Genomic DNA, 16,751 nt, shown 5'->3' on the forward strand with positions numbered 1-16,751 from the left:
AGGAACAGGAGAATAGACCGGATGAATGCGTGGCTGCAGGGATGGTGTAGGAAGGAGGGATTTAGATTCCTGGGACATTGGGACCAGTTCTGGGGAAGGTGGGACCTGTACAAGCGAGATGGGTTACACCTGAGCAGGACCGGGACCAATGTCCTCGCGGGGGTGTTTGCTCGCGCTGATGGGGAAGGTTTAAACTAGAGTGGTAGGGGGATGAGAACCTGAGCAGGGAGTCAGAAGGGAGTAAAGTTGAGAGCAGCAAGAGAGGGGAAGACCCAGTGGAAATTTACAATACAAATAGTACAAACAGTTGTTCAAGAACAAGTGAAAGGGAAAAGCATAGAGCAGCAGAAAGAAAGTGTACTTTAGGCAATACAGATATAGTGAAAACTAGAAGGCATAAGGCGATTAACCCAGCATCAAAGCTGAAGGTCAGGCTAGGGTGTGTGGCCCAACCAAGAATTCTATATACAAATGCACGGAGTATAAGGAATAAATTAAATGAACTACAGGTTCAAATTCAAATTGGAGGGTATGACGTGATAGCTATTACTGAGACATGGCTGCAGGATGGTCAGGATTGGGAACTAAATATACTGGGTTATAAGGTCTACAGGAGAGATAGGGAAAATGGAAGAGGGGGAGGAGTAGCCTTAGTGATTAGAGATGAAATCACTTCAATGATAAAGGAGGATATAACGAGAGGTAAGCAGCCAACAGAGACCTTATGGGATGAATTGAGAAATAGGAAAGGATCTAAGACTATAGTGGGAGTTGTGTATAGGACCCCTGGCAGCAGCTCTGAAGTGCTAGATTGTATAAATGCAGAGATTAGACAAGCATGTAACAAAAGCATAGTGGTCTTAATGGGGGACTTTAACCTTCACATAGATTGGGAAAAGCAGAGTAGCAACTGTCAGAAAGGTAGTGAATTTCTTGAGTGTGTCTGGGATAGTTTTCTACAGCAGTATGTCCTGGAGGCAACAAGGGGGCAAGCCATACTAGATTTAGTAATGAGTAATGAACCAGATTTAGTTAACAGCTTAACTGTGCGTGACCATCTATCCAATAGCGATCATAACATGATCGAGTTCAATGTAGTGTTTGAAAGGGAAAAAAGTGAATCAGCTGCTAAGATTCTAGACTTGGGTAAGGCCGACTTCAATGAGATGAGACAGAGACTGTCCACAGTAAACTGGGCAAATCAGTTAATGGGTAAAACAACTGATGATCAAGTGGGAAATGTTTAAAGAAGCATTTAACGAGATACAGACCGGTTTATACCCGAGGGGCAAGAACTGTACTTGCCAAAAAAGACAGCCAGGGACAACTAAAGAGGTAATGGACAGTATAAGATATAAGGAAAGGGCATACAAAAAGGCAAAAAATGGCACATCCTGGGCGAATGGGAAAGATACAAAGATCAACAAAGGGTCACAAAACAGATAGTAAGAGCTACAAAAAGAGAATATGAAAAGAAACTTGCAAGGCATATCAAAACCAATACGAAGAACTTTTATAGTTATATTAAGAAAAAAAGGGTGGTCAGGAGCAGTGTTGGCCCCTTAAAAACTGAAAGTGGGGATATTGTCATTGACAATGGGGAAATGGCGGACATGTTGAACAATTACTTTGCGTCAGTATTTACAGAAGAAAAAGAGGATGCCGCAAATCCCAAGAAAACTAATATTGAATCGGGGACAGGGACTCAATAAAATTAACATTAGTAAAGCAACAGTAATGAAGAGTGACAAATAGCACTAAAGAGTGACAAATCCCCAGGACCAGATGGTTTCCATCCCAGGGTTTTAAAGGAAGTAGGTGAGCACATTGCGGATGCCCTGACTATAATCTTTCAAAGTTCTCTAGATTCAGGAACTGTCCCTCTAGATTGGAAAATTGCACATGTCACTCTGCTTTTTAAGAAAGGAGAGAGGGGGAAACCGGGGAATTATAGACCAGTTAGCCTAACATCTGTTGTGGGGAAAATGCTGGAGTCTATAATTAAGGATAGGCTGACTGAACACCTCGAGAATTTTCAGTTAATCAGAGAGAGCCAGCATGGATTTGTGAAAGGTAGGTTGTGCCTGACAAACCTGATTACATTTTTTGAAGAGGTGACTAAAGTAGTGGACAGAGGAATGTCAATGGATGTTATTTATATGGACTTCCAAAAGGCATTTGATAAGGTCCCACATAAGAGACTGTTAGCTAAGATAGAAGCCGACGGAATCGAGAGAAAAGTACGGACTTGGTTAGGAAATTGGCTGAGCGAAAAGGACAGAGAGTAGGGATAATGGGTAAGTACTCATATTGGCAGGATGTGACCAGTGGAGTCCCACAGGGATCTGTCTTGGGGCCTCAATTATTCACAATATTTATTAACGACTTAGATGAAGGAATAGAAAGTCTCATATCTAAGTTGGCCGATGACACAAAGATTGGTGGCATTGTAAGCAGTGTAGATGAAAACATAAAATTACAAAGCAATATTGATAGATTAGGTGAATGGGCAAAACTGTGGCAAATGGAATTCAATGTAGACAAATGTGAGGCCATCTACTTTGGATCAAAAAAGGATGGAACAGGGTACTTTCTAAATGGTAAAAAGTTAAAAACTGTGGATGTCCAAAGGGACTTAGGGGTTCCAGGTACATAGATCATTGAAGGTGCAGAAAATAATCAAGAAGGCTAATGGGATGCTGGCCTTTATATCTAGCGGACTAGAGTACAAGGGGGCAGAAGTTATGCTGCAGCTATACAAAACCCTGGTAAGACCGCACCTGGATAACTGTGAGCAGTTCTGGGCACCGCACCTTCGGAAGGACATACTGGCCTTGGAGGGAGTGCAGCGTAGGTTTACTGGAATGATGCCCAGACTTCAAGGGGTAAGTTACAAGGAGAGATTACACAAATTGGGGTTGTATTCTCTGGAGTTTAGAAAGTTATGGGGTGATCTGATCGAAGTTTATAAGATATTAAGGGGAACAGATAGGGTGGATAGAGAGAAACTATTTCCGCTGGTTGGGGATTTTAGGAGTAGGGGGCATAGTCTAAAAATTAGAGCCAGACCTTTCAGGAGTAAGATTAGAAAACATTTCTACACACAAAGGATGGTAGAAGTTTGGAACTCTCTTCTGCAAACGGTAATTGATACTAGCTCAATTGCTAAATTTAATCTGAGATAGATAGCTTTTTGGCAACCAAAGGTATTAAGGGATATGGGCCAAAGGCAGGTATATGGAGCTAGATCACAGATCAGCCATGATCTTATCAAATGGCGGAGCAGGCACGAAGGGCTGAATGGCCTACTCCTGTTCCTATATTCTAGTCCTCTAGATATAAAGGCTTGCATTCCATTAGCCTTTTTGATTATTTTCTGTACCTGTCCATGACATTTTAATGATCTACGTACCCTAAGTCTCTTTGAGCCTCCAGTGTTTCGAGCTTTTCACCATTCAGAAAGTACTCTGATCTATCCTTTTTAGGTCCAAAGTGGATGACCTCGCACTTGCCTACACTGAAATCCATTTTTCACACTTAATCTATTAATATCTCTCTGTAATTTTATGCTTCAATCTACACTGTTTACAATGCTGCCTATCTTTGTGTCATCAGCAAACTTGGAAATGTGGCTCTCTATCCCGTCATCTAAATTGTTAATAAATAGTGAATAGTTTTGAGGCCCCATCACAGATCCCTGTCTACTCACATCCTGCCAATTTGAGTACCTGCCCATTATCCCTACTCTCTGTCTCCTGCCGCTCAGCTAATTTTCTAATCAGGTCAATAATTTGCCCTCAATTCCATGAGCGTCAACTTTAGCTAACAGTCTATAAAGTAAGAGGGACCTTATCGAATGCCTTCTGAAAATCCATATAAACAACATCCATAGACTTTCCCCAGTCCACTACTTTAGTCACCTCTTCAAAAAATTCAATCAGGTTCATCAGGCATGACCTATCGTTTACAAATCCATGCTGGCTCTCTCTGAACAGCTGAAAATTTTCAAGGTGTTCAGTCTTTCTGTCCTTAATTATAGACGCTAGTAATTTCCCAACAACAGATGTTAGGCTATCTGGTTTATAATTCCCTGGTTTTCCTCTCTCACCTTTCTTAAATAGTAGAGAGACATGTGCAATTTTCCAATCTAAAGGGACAGTTCCTGAATCGAGAGAATTTTGGAAGATTGTAGTTGGGGCTTCTGCAATGTTCTCACCTACTTCCTTTAAAACCCTGGGATGGAAACCATCTGGTGCTGAGGATTTGTCACTCTTTAGTGCCATTATTTTCTTCATTACTGTTAATTTGCTTACGTTAATTATGGTGAGTCCCCGTTCTTGATTCAAAATTGGTTTCCTTGGGGTGTCCGGTATGCTAGCCTCTTCCTCTACTGTAAATACTGACACAAAGTAATTATTTAACACGTCTGCCATTTCCTTCTTTTCATTTGCAATATCACCATTATCAGTTTTTAAGGGGCCCACATTGCTCTTGACCACCCTCTTTTTCCTAATATAATTGTAATTTTTTTTGTGTTGATTTTGATATCCCTTGCAAGTTTCTTTTCATACTCTCTTTTTGTAGCTCTTACTATCTGTTTTGTCACCTTTTGCTGTTCTTTGTATCTATCCCAGTCGCCAGGATCTGTGCTATTTTTTGCTTTTTAATATGCATTTTCTTTTAATTTTTTGTTGCCCCTTACCTCTTTTGTAGTCCATGGCTGTTTTTTTTGGCAAGTGGAGCTCTTGCCTCTTAGGGGTATAAACCGGTTCTGTGTCACGTTAAATTATTTTTTGAACACCTGCCACTGATCTTGTGTCATTTTACCCTTTAACAGATTTGCCCAGTTTACTGCGGACAGTCTCTCTCTCATCCCATTGAAGTCGGCCGTACCTAAATTTAGAAACTTAGCTGATACGGGTTGCTCCTGTTGGCCAGAGGCTGCAAAAACCTATTGAGCTCAATTCGAAGTGCTAACAAAGACACTGACCTTTTGAACTGAGGTGACCTGGAGTTCAGTCACTGGTCTGAACTGGCCAGAACCGGTTTGAATTCGTTCCGCTTCTTAGAGAGACAAAGGAACGGTGATGCTACCTAGGCCCTTGGAACAGAGCCAATCAGGGGATGACATCGATCACTCCAGCAACTTTGAGCCAACCGGAGAAGACAGCATCGTTCGAAAAGACAGACTTGGGGAATAAAACTGAAGAATTGCTGGTTTGGTCCCAGTGTGTGTGTGTTTGTTTGTTTGTGAGCAAGAGAGAGAGAGAGAGAGAGAGAGAGTGTGTGTGTGTGTGTGTTTTTGTTGGTGTGTGTTTGTCTGTGAGGGAGACTCTGGAGACTAACCCTCGTGGAAGTGGGAACCTTACGTCAGGGACGTAAAGACTACGTCAGGGACGTGGAGACGACGTCGGGAGTAAGAGGGAGAATTGCCTGGCCAGCAGTGTCTCTCCTTTCCGGGTAATATAATATCCTTTCTATTCTGTGACCACTCTGGGAGTGTTGTCAGAAAAACCTAGTGGGTGTGCGTTTAAAGCCTAATACTCAGGGAGTGTTATCGGGAAAACTTAATGGGTGTGCGTTTAAATCCTAGTTTGAGTATAAACCTGTATAACCTGCTGTAAACTACATGCCTATATCTAACTAGACATATAAGCGGTATGTACATGATCTAATAACGTTAATAAAGCGAATTGAGAATTAACAGACTCTTCCTCTGTGTACTAAGCCAAAACCGTTAACCGGTGACTTCCGGTCAACACTCCCTTTCAAACACAACGTTGAACTCCATCATATTATGATCGCTATTGGATAAATGTTCACGCACCGTTAGGCTGTCAACTAAATCTAGCTCATTATTCATTATTAAAACTAATATGGCTTGCCCCCTTGTTGGTTCTAGGACAGTTGCAGAAAGCTGTCCTAAACACACTCAAGAAACTTGTTACATTTCTGACATGAGCTCGTCTGCCTATCCCAATCTATATGAAAGTTAAAATCCCCCATTAAAACCACTCTGCCTTTGCTACATGCTTGTCTAATCTCTGCATTTATACATTCTGTCACTTCACAGCTGCTACCAGGGGGCCTATACACAACTCCCACTACAGTCTTAAATCCTTTTCTATTTCTTAATTCTACCCATAAAGTTTCCTCTGCCTGCTTACCTCTTGTTATATCTTCTCTTATCATTGAAGTAATTTCATCCTTAATCACTAAGGCTACTCCTCCCCCTCTACCAGTTTCCCTATCCTTCCTATAGACCTTATAACCTGGTATATTCAGTTCCCAGTCCCGACTGTCTTGCTACCATGTCGTACCTCTAAGTTGAATTTGCGCCTGTAATTCATTCAATTTGTTCTTTATACTCAATGCTTTTGTATAAAGAATGCTTATTTGGGCCACACACCCTAATCTGTCCTTCTGCTCTAATGTTTTTCTCACACATTTCTTATTTCTCACCCCTGATTCAATTACTTTATATCTTTTAGTTTTCCCTTCACCTATATGCCTAAAGCATAATTTCTGACTATTATCCTACTTACTTCTTTTCATGTGTTTTATAATTCTTATTTACACTACCTTTTCCACCTGAGCCCTCCCCGCTATTTACTAGTTTAAAGTCCTTGTGACTGCCCTATTTTTCCTTTCCGTTAGGACACTGGTCCCAGCCGGGTTCAGGTGGAGCTCGTCCCAACGGTACGGTGCCTTCCTGTCCCAGTACTGGTGCCAGTGACCCATGAAATGGAACTCCTCTTTCCCACACCAATCCTTCAGCCACGTCTTCACCTCCCTAATCTGCTTATCCCTACACCAATTTGCACGTGGCTCGGGTAATAATCCAGAGATTATAACCCTTGAGGTCCTGATTTTTAATTTAGTTCCTAGCTTCTGGTCCTATCTGAACAGGGCCTCTTGCCTACTCTTTCCTATGTTGTTGATCACAACATGGAACACAACGGCTGGATCCTCCCCCTCTCTCTCCAACATCCTTTCAAGCTGGTTTGAGATGTCCCTCACCCTGGCACCAGGTAGGCAACATATCATGTGGGACTCTCGATCCTGTTTACAAAGGATGCTATCTGTCTCTTTAATTATTGAATCCCCTACAACTACGACATCATGCTTGTCTTCCTCCTCCCCTCTTTGGACAGCCTCCTGCTCCAAGGTGCCATGGTTAGTCCACGTGTATCCTTCCAACAGTCTTTATCCTTATCCTCACAGATAGCAAGTACATTGTACCGTTGGATAGGATCAGTTTCTGCGGATCCTTGTTCCCTATCTCACCTGGGTTCTCCTTACTCTGTACGCTGTTGGTCACACCAACCCCGTTCTAATCCTGTACCTCTCTACGAGGTGTGACCGAATGTGTCGGAGTGTCTCCATCTTGCACTAACTGATCCGCCATGGTGTGGTTCACAGATTTGCATGGATTGGGCTCTCGCCTCTCCCATAGTTATCACTATCAGGAAAGACTCTAGAAAAGAGAAGGCTAAGAGATGACCTAATACAGGTCTTTAAAATTATGAAGGGGTTCGATAGGGTACACGTAGAGAAGATGTTTCCACTTGTGGGGAATCCAAAACTAGGGGTCATAAATATAACATAGTCACCAATAAATCCAATAAGGATTTCAGGAGATACTTCTTTACCCAGAGAATGGTTAGAATGTGGAAACTGCTACCACATGGAGTAGTTGATGCGAATAGCATAAATGCATTTAAGGGGAAACGAGATAAGTACATGACAGAGAAAGGAATGGAACGATATGCTGATAGGGTTCGATGTAGCATAGTGAAAGGAGGCTCGTGTGGAGCATAAACACCGACATAGACCAGTGAGGCTGAATGGCCTGTTTCTGTGCTGTAAATTCCATGTAATTCTATGTGACTGATACAGGTGGGCAGTACTTAGTATATTGTGATCAGAAGCTGGTTCTCTCTCTCTCTCTGGTTCCTCACTCTCTCCGGTCCCTCGCTCTCTCAATCTCTCTCTCGCTCCGGTTCATCTCCCTCACTCTCCCTCTCTCCGGATCCTCACTCCCCCTCTCTCCGGATCCTCACTCTCCCTCTCTCCGGATCCTCACTCTCCCTCTCTCCGGATCCTCACTCTCAGGCCCTGTCTCTCTCTCACTCTCTCTGATTCCTCCCTCCCTCCCTCCGTCTGTCTGTCTCTTTGGTCCCACCATCTCCCTCTCCAGCCACCATCCTCTCTCTATGGTTCCTCCCCCCCTCTTGCCCACCCTCTCACACATTGAACACTCTCTCAATCACTCTCTTGCTCTCTATCTCTCTCTCTTTCTCGAGTCCCTCCCTCCAACGCCCTCCCTCACTCTGATCCCACCCTCTCCATCTCTAGACGCCCACCTCAGTCTCCCTCCTTCCCTCTCTCTGGTCCCTCCCTCGCCCTGGTCCCTCCACCCCTCCCGGTCCCTCCACCCCTCCCTCTCGCTCTCTAGTCCAACTCTCCCACCTCTCTCTCCCTTAGGTCCCTCCCTTGCTCCCTCTCTCTGGTCCCTCCTTCTATGTCTCTCCCAGGTCCCTCCTCAGTTTGTCTTTCTCTCTCTCTCTCTCTCTGATCCCTCCCCTCTCTCTCTCTCATCCCTCCCTCCCTCGCTCTTCTCTCTGGTCCCTCTCTCCCTCAATCTCTCTCTCTCTCTCTGGTCCCTCCCTCTATCTCTCGCTCTCTGGTTCCTCACTCTCTCTCTCTCTCTCAGGTCCCTCCTCCGTCCGTCTGTCTCTTTCTCTCTCTCTGGTCCCTCCCAATCTCTCTCTCATCCCTCACTCCCTCTCTCTCTGGTCCCTCCATGCCCTCTCTGGTCCCTCAATCACTCTCCCTCTCTCTGGTTCAGGTCCCTCCTTCTGGCCCTCTCTCTCTCTGAACCACGTTTCCATCCCTCTCTCTGGTCCCTCTCTCAATCACTGCCTCGCTTTCTCTCTGTTGCCTGCCTCCCTCCCTCTCTTTGGTACCTCCCTCTCTCAGGTCCCTCCCTACCTCCCCCTCTCTGATCCCTCCCGCCCCCTCTCTCTGAACACCCCTACCGTCCCTTTCTCTGGTCCCTCCCTCAATCACTACCTCTCCCTCCCTCGTCCTCTCCCTCCCTCGTCCTCTCCCTCCCTCGTCCTCTCCCTCCCTCGTCCTCTCCCTCCCTCGTCCTCTCCCTCCCTCGTCCTCTCCCTCCCTCGTCCTCTCCCTCCCTCGTCCTCTCTCTCATTACCTCTAGTCCCTTCTTCTCTCTCCATCATCCCAAACTCACTCTCTATCTCTCTCTGGTCCATCCATCTCTCTCTAACCCCTCTCTCTAGTCTCTTTCTCTCTGCCCCTCTCTCTGGTCTCTTTCTCTCTCCCCCTCTCTCTGGTCCCTCCCTCCAAACTCTCTCTCTCTCTCTCTCGCTCGATCTCAGGTCCCTCCTTCTATCTCTCTCTGGTCCCTAACCCTCACTCTGGTCCGTCCCCCTCTCTCTCCCTCTCTCTCAGGGCCCTCCTGCCACAATCCATCTCTATCTGGTCCCTCCACCTCTCTCCCTCTCTCTCTGGTCCCTCCACCTCTCTCCCTCTCTCTCTGGTCCCTCCACCTCTCTCCTTCTCTCTCTGGTCCCTCCACCTCTCTCCCTCTCTCTCACTCTGGTCCCTCCACCTCTCTCCCTCTTTCTCTGGTCCCTCCACCCCTCTCTCTCTCTGGTCCCTCCACCCCTCTCTCTCTCTCTCTGGTCCCTCCACCCCTCTCTCTCTCTCTCTCTCTGGTCCCTCCACCCCTCTCTCTCTCTGGACCCTCCACCCCTCTCTCTCTCTCTCTGGTTGATACCCCCTCTCTCTCTCTCTCTCTCTTTCTGGTCCCTCCCACCCTCTCTCTCTCTCTCTCTCTCTGGTCCCTCCCACCCTCTCCCTCTCTCTCTTTCTGGTCCCTCCCACCCTCTCCCTCTCTCTCTGGTACCTCCCCCCCACCTCTCTCTTTCTCTCTCTCTCTCTGGTCCCTCTCTCTGGTCACTCGCTCCCTCTCTCTCTCTCTGGTCCCTCCCTCCCTCACCCGCTCTCTCTGGTCCCTCCCTCCCCCTCTCTCTCTCTCTGGTCCCTCCCTCCCCCTCTCTCTCTCTCTCTGGTCCCTCCCTCACTCCCCCGCTCTCTCTCTCTCTGGTCAGTCCCTCCATCCCTCCCTCCCTCTGGCCCATCCCTCCCTCCCTCTGGCCCCTCCCTCCCTCTGGCCCATCCCTCCATCCCTCCCTCTGGCACCTCCTGCCCTCTGGTCCCTCCCTCCATCTCTCTCTCTGGTCCCTCTCTCCCTCCTTCCATCTGTCTGTCTCTCTCTCTGGGCCCTCCCTCCCACACTCTCCCTCTCTCTCTCTGGGCCCTCGCTCCATCCCTCTCTCTCGGCCCTCCCTCCCACTCTCTCTCTCTCTCTCTCTGGGCCCTCCCTCCATCCCTCTCCCTCCCTCTCTGTCTCGCCCCTCCCTCCCTCCCTCTGGCCCCTCCCTCCCTTTCTCTCTCTCTGGTCCCTCCCTCTCTCCCTCCCTCCCTCTGGTCCCTACCTCGCTCACTCCCTCTCTTTGGTCCCTTCCCTACCTCTCTCTCTCACTCCCTCTCCCTCTGGTCCCCTCCCTGCCTCTCTCTCTCTCTCTGGTCAGTCCCTCCCTCCCTCCCTCTCTCTCTCTCTGGTCGATACCCCCTCTCTCTCTCTCTCTCTTTCTGGTCCCTCCCTCTCTCAGGTCCCTGCCACCCTCTCTCCCTCTCTCTCTGGTACCTCCCCCCCACCGCTCTCTTTTTCTCTCTCTGGTCCCTCTCTCTGGTCACTCGCTCCCTCTCTCTCTCCCTCTCTCTGGGCCCTCCCTCCCTCTCTCTGGGCCCTCCCTCCCTCCCACTCTCTCTCTCTCTCTGGGCCCTCCCTCCCTCTCTCTCTCTCTCTATGCCCTCCCTCTCTCTCTCTCTCTCTGCCCTCCCTCCCACTCTCTCCCTTACTCTCTCTGGTCCCTCCTTCCCTCTCTCTCTCTCTGGTCCCTCCCTCCCTCTCTCTGGGCTCTCCCTCCATCCCTCTCCCTCTCTGTCTCGCCCCTCCCTCCCTCTGGCCCCTCCCTCCATCCCTCCCTCCTTCTGGTCCCTACCTCGCTATCTCTGGCCCCTACCTCCCTCTCTCCCTCTCTTTCTCTCTTTCTCTCTGGCCCTTCCCTACCACTCTCTCTCTCTCTCTCTGGACTTTCCCTACCACTCTCTCTCTCTCCCTCCCCTACCTCTCTCTCTCACTCCCTCTCTCTCTGGTCCCTTCCCTACCTCTCTCTCTCACTCCCTCTCTCTCTGGTCCCTTCCCTGCCTCTCTTTCTCTCTCTCTGGTCCCTCCCTCTCTCTCTCTCTGGTCCCTCCACCCCTCTCTCTCTCTGGTCCCTCCACCCCTCCCTCTCTCTGGTCCCTCCACCCCTCCCTCTCTCTGGTCCCTCCACCCCTCTCTCTCTCTGGTCCCTCCACCCCTCTCTCTCTCTGGTCCCTCCACCCCTCTCTCTCTCTCTCTGGTCCCTCCACCCCTCTCTCTCGCTCTCTGGTCCCCCCACCCCTCTCTCTCTCTGGTCCCTCCACCCCTCCCTCTCTCTGGTCCCTCCACCCCTCTCTCTCTCTGGTCCCTCGACCACTCCCTCTCTCTGGTCCCTCCACCCCTCCCTCTCTCTGGTCCCTCCACCCCTCTCTCTCTCTGGTCCCTCCACCCCTCTCTCTCTCTCTGGTCCCTCCACCCCTCTCTCTCTCTGGTCCCTCCACCCCTCTCTCTCTCTGGTCCCTCGACCACTCCCTCTCTCTGGTCCCTCCACCCCTCCCTCTCTCTGGTCCCTCCACCCCTCCCTCTCTCTGGTCCCTCCACCCCTCCCTCTCTCTGGTCCCTCCACCCCTCTCTCTCTCTGGTCCCTCCACCCCTCTCTCTCTCTGGTCCCTCCACCCCTCTCTCTCTCTGGTCCCTCCACCCCTCTCTCTCTCTGGTCCCTCCACCCCTCCCTCTCTCTCTCTCTCTCTGGTACCTCCCCCCCACCTCTCTCTTTCTCTCTCTCTGGTCACTCGCTCCCTCTCTCTGGTCCCTCCCTCCCCCTCTCTCTCTCTGGTCCCTCCCTCCCTCACTCACCCGCTCTCTCTCTCTCTCTCTGGTCCTTCCCTCTCTCCCTCCCTCTCTCCGGTCCCTACCTCGCTCCCTCTGGCCCCTACCTCCCTCTCTCCCTCTCTTTCTCTCTCTCTCCCTCTTTCTCTCTTTCTCTCTCTCTCTCTGGACCTTCCCTAGCACTCTCTCTCTCTCTCTCTCTCCCTCCCTCTCCCTCTCTCTGGTCCCTTCCCTACCACTCTCTCTCACTCTCTCTCTGGTCCCTTCCCTGCCTCTCTCTCTCTCTCTGTTCCCCCCACCCCTCTCTCTCTGTTCCCCCCACCCCTCTCTCTCTCTCTGGTCCCTCCACCCCTCTCTCGCTCTCTGGTCCCTCCACCCTCTCCCTCTCTCTCCGGTCCCTCCACCCCTCTCTCTCTCTGGTCCCTCCACCCCTCTCTCTCTCTGGTCCCTCCACCCTCTCTCTCTCTCTGGTACCTCCCCCCCCACCTCTCTCTTTCTCTCTCTCTGGTCCCTCTCTCTGGTCACTCGCTCCCTCTCTCTCTCTGGTCCCTCCACCCCTCTCTCTCTCTGTTCCCCCAACCCCTCTCTCTCTCTCTCTCTGGTCCCCCCACCCCTCTCTCTCTCTCTCTCTGGTCCCCCCACCCCTCTCTCTCTCTCTCTCTGGTCCCCCCACCCCTCTCTCTCTCTCTCTGGTCCCCCCACCCCTCTCTCTCTCTGGTCCCCCCACCCCTCTCTCTCTCTCTCTCTGGTCCCCCCACCCCTCTCTCTCTCTGGTCCCCCCACCCCTCTCTCTCTCTGGTCCCGCCACCCCTCTCTCTCTCTGGTCCCCCCACCCCTCTCTCTCTCTGGTCCCCCCACCCCTCTCTCTCTCTGGTCCCCCCACCCCTCTCTCTCTCTGGTCCCCCACCCCTCTCTCTCTCTGGTCCCCCCACCCCTCTCTCTCTCTGGTCCCCCCACCCCTCTCTCTCTCTGGTCCCTCCACCCCTCTCTCTCTCTGGTCCCTCCACCCCTCCCCCTCTCTCCCTCTGGTACCTCCCCCCCACCTCTCTCTTTCTCTCTCTCTCTGGTCCCTCTCTCTGGTCACTCGCTCCCTCTCTCTCCTTCTCTCTCTCTGGTCCCTCCCTCCCCCTCTCTCTCTCTCTCTGGTCCCTCCCTCCCTCCCTGACCCGCTCTCTCTCTCTGGTCCCTCCCTCCCTCTCTCTCTCTCTATCTATCTCTATCTATCTCTGGTCCCTCCTCCCTCTCTCTCTCTCTGGGCCCTCCCTCAATCCCTCTCCCTCTCTGTCTCGCCCCTCTCTCTCTCTGGCCCCTCTCTCTCTCTGGTCCCTCTCTCTCTCTCTCTGGTCTCTCTCTCTCTCTCTGGTCCTTCCCTCTGGTCCCTACCTCGTTCCCTCTGGCCCCTACCTCTCTCTCTCTCTCTTTCTCTCTTTCTATCTGGCCCTGCCCGACCACTCTCTCTTTCTCTACCTTCCCTACCTCTCTCTCTCACTCCCTCTCTCTGGTCCCTCCCTCCCTCTCTCTCTCTAGTCCCTCTCTCCCTCTATCTCTCTGGCTCCCTCTCTCTCTCTATCTCTCTGGCTCCCTCTCTCTCTCTATCTCTCTGGCTCCCTCTCTCTCTCTATCTCCCTGGCTCCCTCTCTCTATCTCCCTGGCTCCCTCTCTCTCTCTATCTCTATCTCTCTGGATCCCTCTGTCTCTCTATCTCTATCTCTCTGGCTCCCTCTCTCTCTCTATCTCTCTGGCTCCCTCTCTCTCTCTATCTCTCTGGCTCCCTCTCTCTCTCTATCTCCCTGGCTCCCTCTCTCTCTCTATCTCCCTGGCTCCCTCTCTCTATCTCCCTGGCTCCCTCCCTCCCTCTCTCTCTTGCCCCTCCCTCTCTCTCTCTCTCCCTCTATCTCTATCTCTCTGGCTCCCTCTCTCTCTATCTCTATCTCTCTGGCTCCCTCTCTCTCTCTATCTCTATCTCTCTGGCTCCCTCTCTCTATCTCTCTGACTCCCTCTCTCTATCTCTCTGGCTCCCTCCCTCCCTCTCTCTCTCACCCCTCCCTCCCTCCCTCCCTCTCTCGCCCCTCCCTCCCTCCCTCCCTCTCTCTCTCGCCCCTCCCTCCCTCCCTCCCTCTCTCTCTCGCCCCTCCCTCCCTCCCGCCCCTCCCTCCCTCCCTCTCTCTCTCGCCCCTCCCTCCCTCCCTCTCTCTCTCGCCTCTCCCTCCCTCCCTCCCTCTCTCTCTCCTCTCACCCTCCCTCCCTCCATCTCTTCCCTCCCTCCCTCCTTCTGTCTCGCACTCTCTGGCCCCTCCCTCCCGTTCTCTTTGGTCCCTCCCTCTCTCCCTCCCTCCCGTCCCTCTCCCTCCCTCTGGTCCCTCCCTCTCCCTCCTCCCTCCCTCTGGTCCCTCCGTCCGTCCCTCCCTCCCTCCCTCCCTCTCGCTCGCTCTCTCTCTGGCCCCTCCCTCTCTCTCTGGCCCCTCCCTCCCTCCCTCCCTCTCTCTGGCCCCTCCCTCCCTCCCTCCCTCTCTCTGGCCCCTCCCTCCCTCCCTCCCTCCCTCTCTCTCTCTCTCTGGCCCCTCTCTCCCTCCCTCCCTCCCTCTCTCCCTCCCTCCCTCTCTCCCTCCCTCCCTCTCTCCCTCCCTCCCTCTCTCCCTCCCTCCCTCTCGCTCTCTCTGGCCCCTCCCTCCCTCCCTCTCATTCTCTTTGGTCCCTCCCTCCCTCTCTCTCTGATCCCTCCCTACCTCTCACTCTCTTTCTCTGATCCCTCCCTACCTCCCTCCCTCCCTCCCTCTGGTCCCTCCCCCCCACTCTCTCTCTCTCTCTGGTCCCTCCCCCCCACTCTCTCTCTCTCTCTGGTCCCTCCCCCCCACTCTCTCTCTCTCTCTGGTCCCTCCCCCCCACTCTCTCTCTCTCTCTGGTCCCTCCCCCCCACTCTCTCTCTCTCTCTCTCTCGTCCCTCCCCCCCACTCTCTCTCTCTCTCTGGTCCCTCCCCCCCACTCTCTCTCTCTGGTCCCTCCCCCCCACTCTCTCTCTCTCTCTCTCTGGTCCCTCCCCCCCACTCTCTCTCTCTCTCTGGTCCCTCCCTCCCCCCCACTCTCTCTCTCTCTCTGGTCCCTCCCCCCCACTCTCTCTCTCTCTCTGGTCCCTCCCCCCACTCTCTCTCTCTCTCTGGTCCCTCCCTCCCACTCTCTCTCTCTCTGGCCCCTCCCTCCCACTATCCCTCCCTCCCTCCTACTCTCCCTCTGGCCCCTCCCTCCCACTCTCCCTCTGGCCCCTCCCTCCCACTCTCCCTCTGGCCTCTCCCTCCCACTCTCCCTCTGGCCCCTCCCTCCCACTCTCCCTCCCACTCTCTCTCTGGCCCCTCCCTCCCACTCTCTCTCTCTGGCCCCTCCCTCCCACTCTCTCTCTGGCACCTCCCTCCCACTCTCTCTCTGGCACCTCCCTCCCTCTCATTCTCTTTGGTCCCTCCCTCCCTCCCTCTGGTCCCTCCCCCCCACTCTCTCTCTCTCTCTCTTTGGTCCCTCCCCCCCACTCTCTCTCTCTCTCTCTCTGGTCCCTCCCCCCCACTCTCTCTCTCTCTCTTTGGTCCCTCCCCCCCACTCTCTCTCTCTCTCTCTCTGGTCCCTCCCCCCCACTCTCTCTCTCCCTCTCTCTGGTCCCTCCCCCCCACTCTCTCTCTCTCTCTGGTCCCTCCCCCCCACTCTCTCTCTCTCTCTGGTCCCTCCCCCCCACTCTCTCTCTCTCTCTGGTCCCTCCCCCCCACTCTCTCTCTCTCTCTGGTCCCTCCCCCCCACTCTCTCTCTCTCTCTGGTCCCTCCCCCCCACTCTCTCTCTCTCTCTGGTCCCTCCCTCCCACTCTCTCTCTCTCTGGTCCCTCCCTCCCACTCTATCTCTCTCTCTGGCCCCTCCCTCCCTCCCACTATCCCTCCCTCCCTCCTACTCTCCCTCTGGTCCCTCCCTCCCACTCTCCCTCTGGTCCCTCCCTCCCACTCTCCCTCTGGCCTCTCCCTCCTACTCTCCCTCTGGCCCCTCCCTCCCACTCTCCCTCTGGCCCCTCCCTCCCACTCTCCCTCCCACTCTCTCTCTGGCCCCTCCCTCCCACTCTCTCTCTCTGGCCCCTCCCTCCCACTCTCTCTCTGGCACCTCCCTCCCACTCTCTCTCTGGCACCTCCCTCCCACTCTCTCTCTGGCCCCTCCCTCCTACTCTCTCTCTCTGGCCCCTCCCTCCCACTCTCCCTCTGGCCCCTCCCTCCCACTCTCCCTCCCACTCTCTCTCTCTCTGGTCCCTCCCTCCCACTCTCTCTCTGGCCCCTCCCTCCCACTCTCTCTCTCTGGCCCCTCCCTCCCACTCTCTCTCTCTCTCTCTGGCCCCTCCCTCCCACTCTCTCTCTCTCTGGCCCCTCCCTCCCACTCTCTCTCTCTGGCCCCTCCCTCCCACTCTCTCTCTCTGGCCCCTCCCTCCCACTCTCTCTCTCTGGACCCTCCCTCCTACTCTCTCTCTCTGGCCCCTCCCTCCCACTCTCTCTCTGGCCCCTCCCTCCCACTCTCTCTCTGGCCCCTCCCTCCCACTCTCTCTCTCTCTCTGGTCCCTCCCCCCTCCCCCCTCCCACTCCCTCTCTCTCTCTCTGGTCCCTCCCACCTCCCTCTCTCTCTCTCTGGTCCTTCCCCCTCCCACTCTCTCTCGCTGGTCCCTCCCTA

The sequence above is a fragment of the Heptranchias perlo genome, chromosome 8 (assembly GCF_035084215.1).
Source record: "Heptranchias perlo isolate sHepPer1 chromosome 8, sHepPer1.hap1, whole genome shotgun sequence".
NCBI classification, from domain to species: Eukaryota; Metazoa; Chordata; class Chondrichthyes; order Hexanchiformes; family Hexanchidae; genus Heptranchias; species Heptranchias perlo.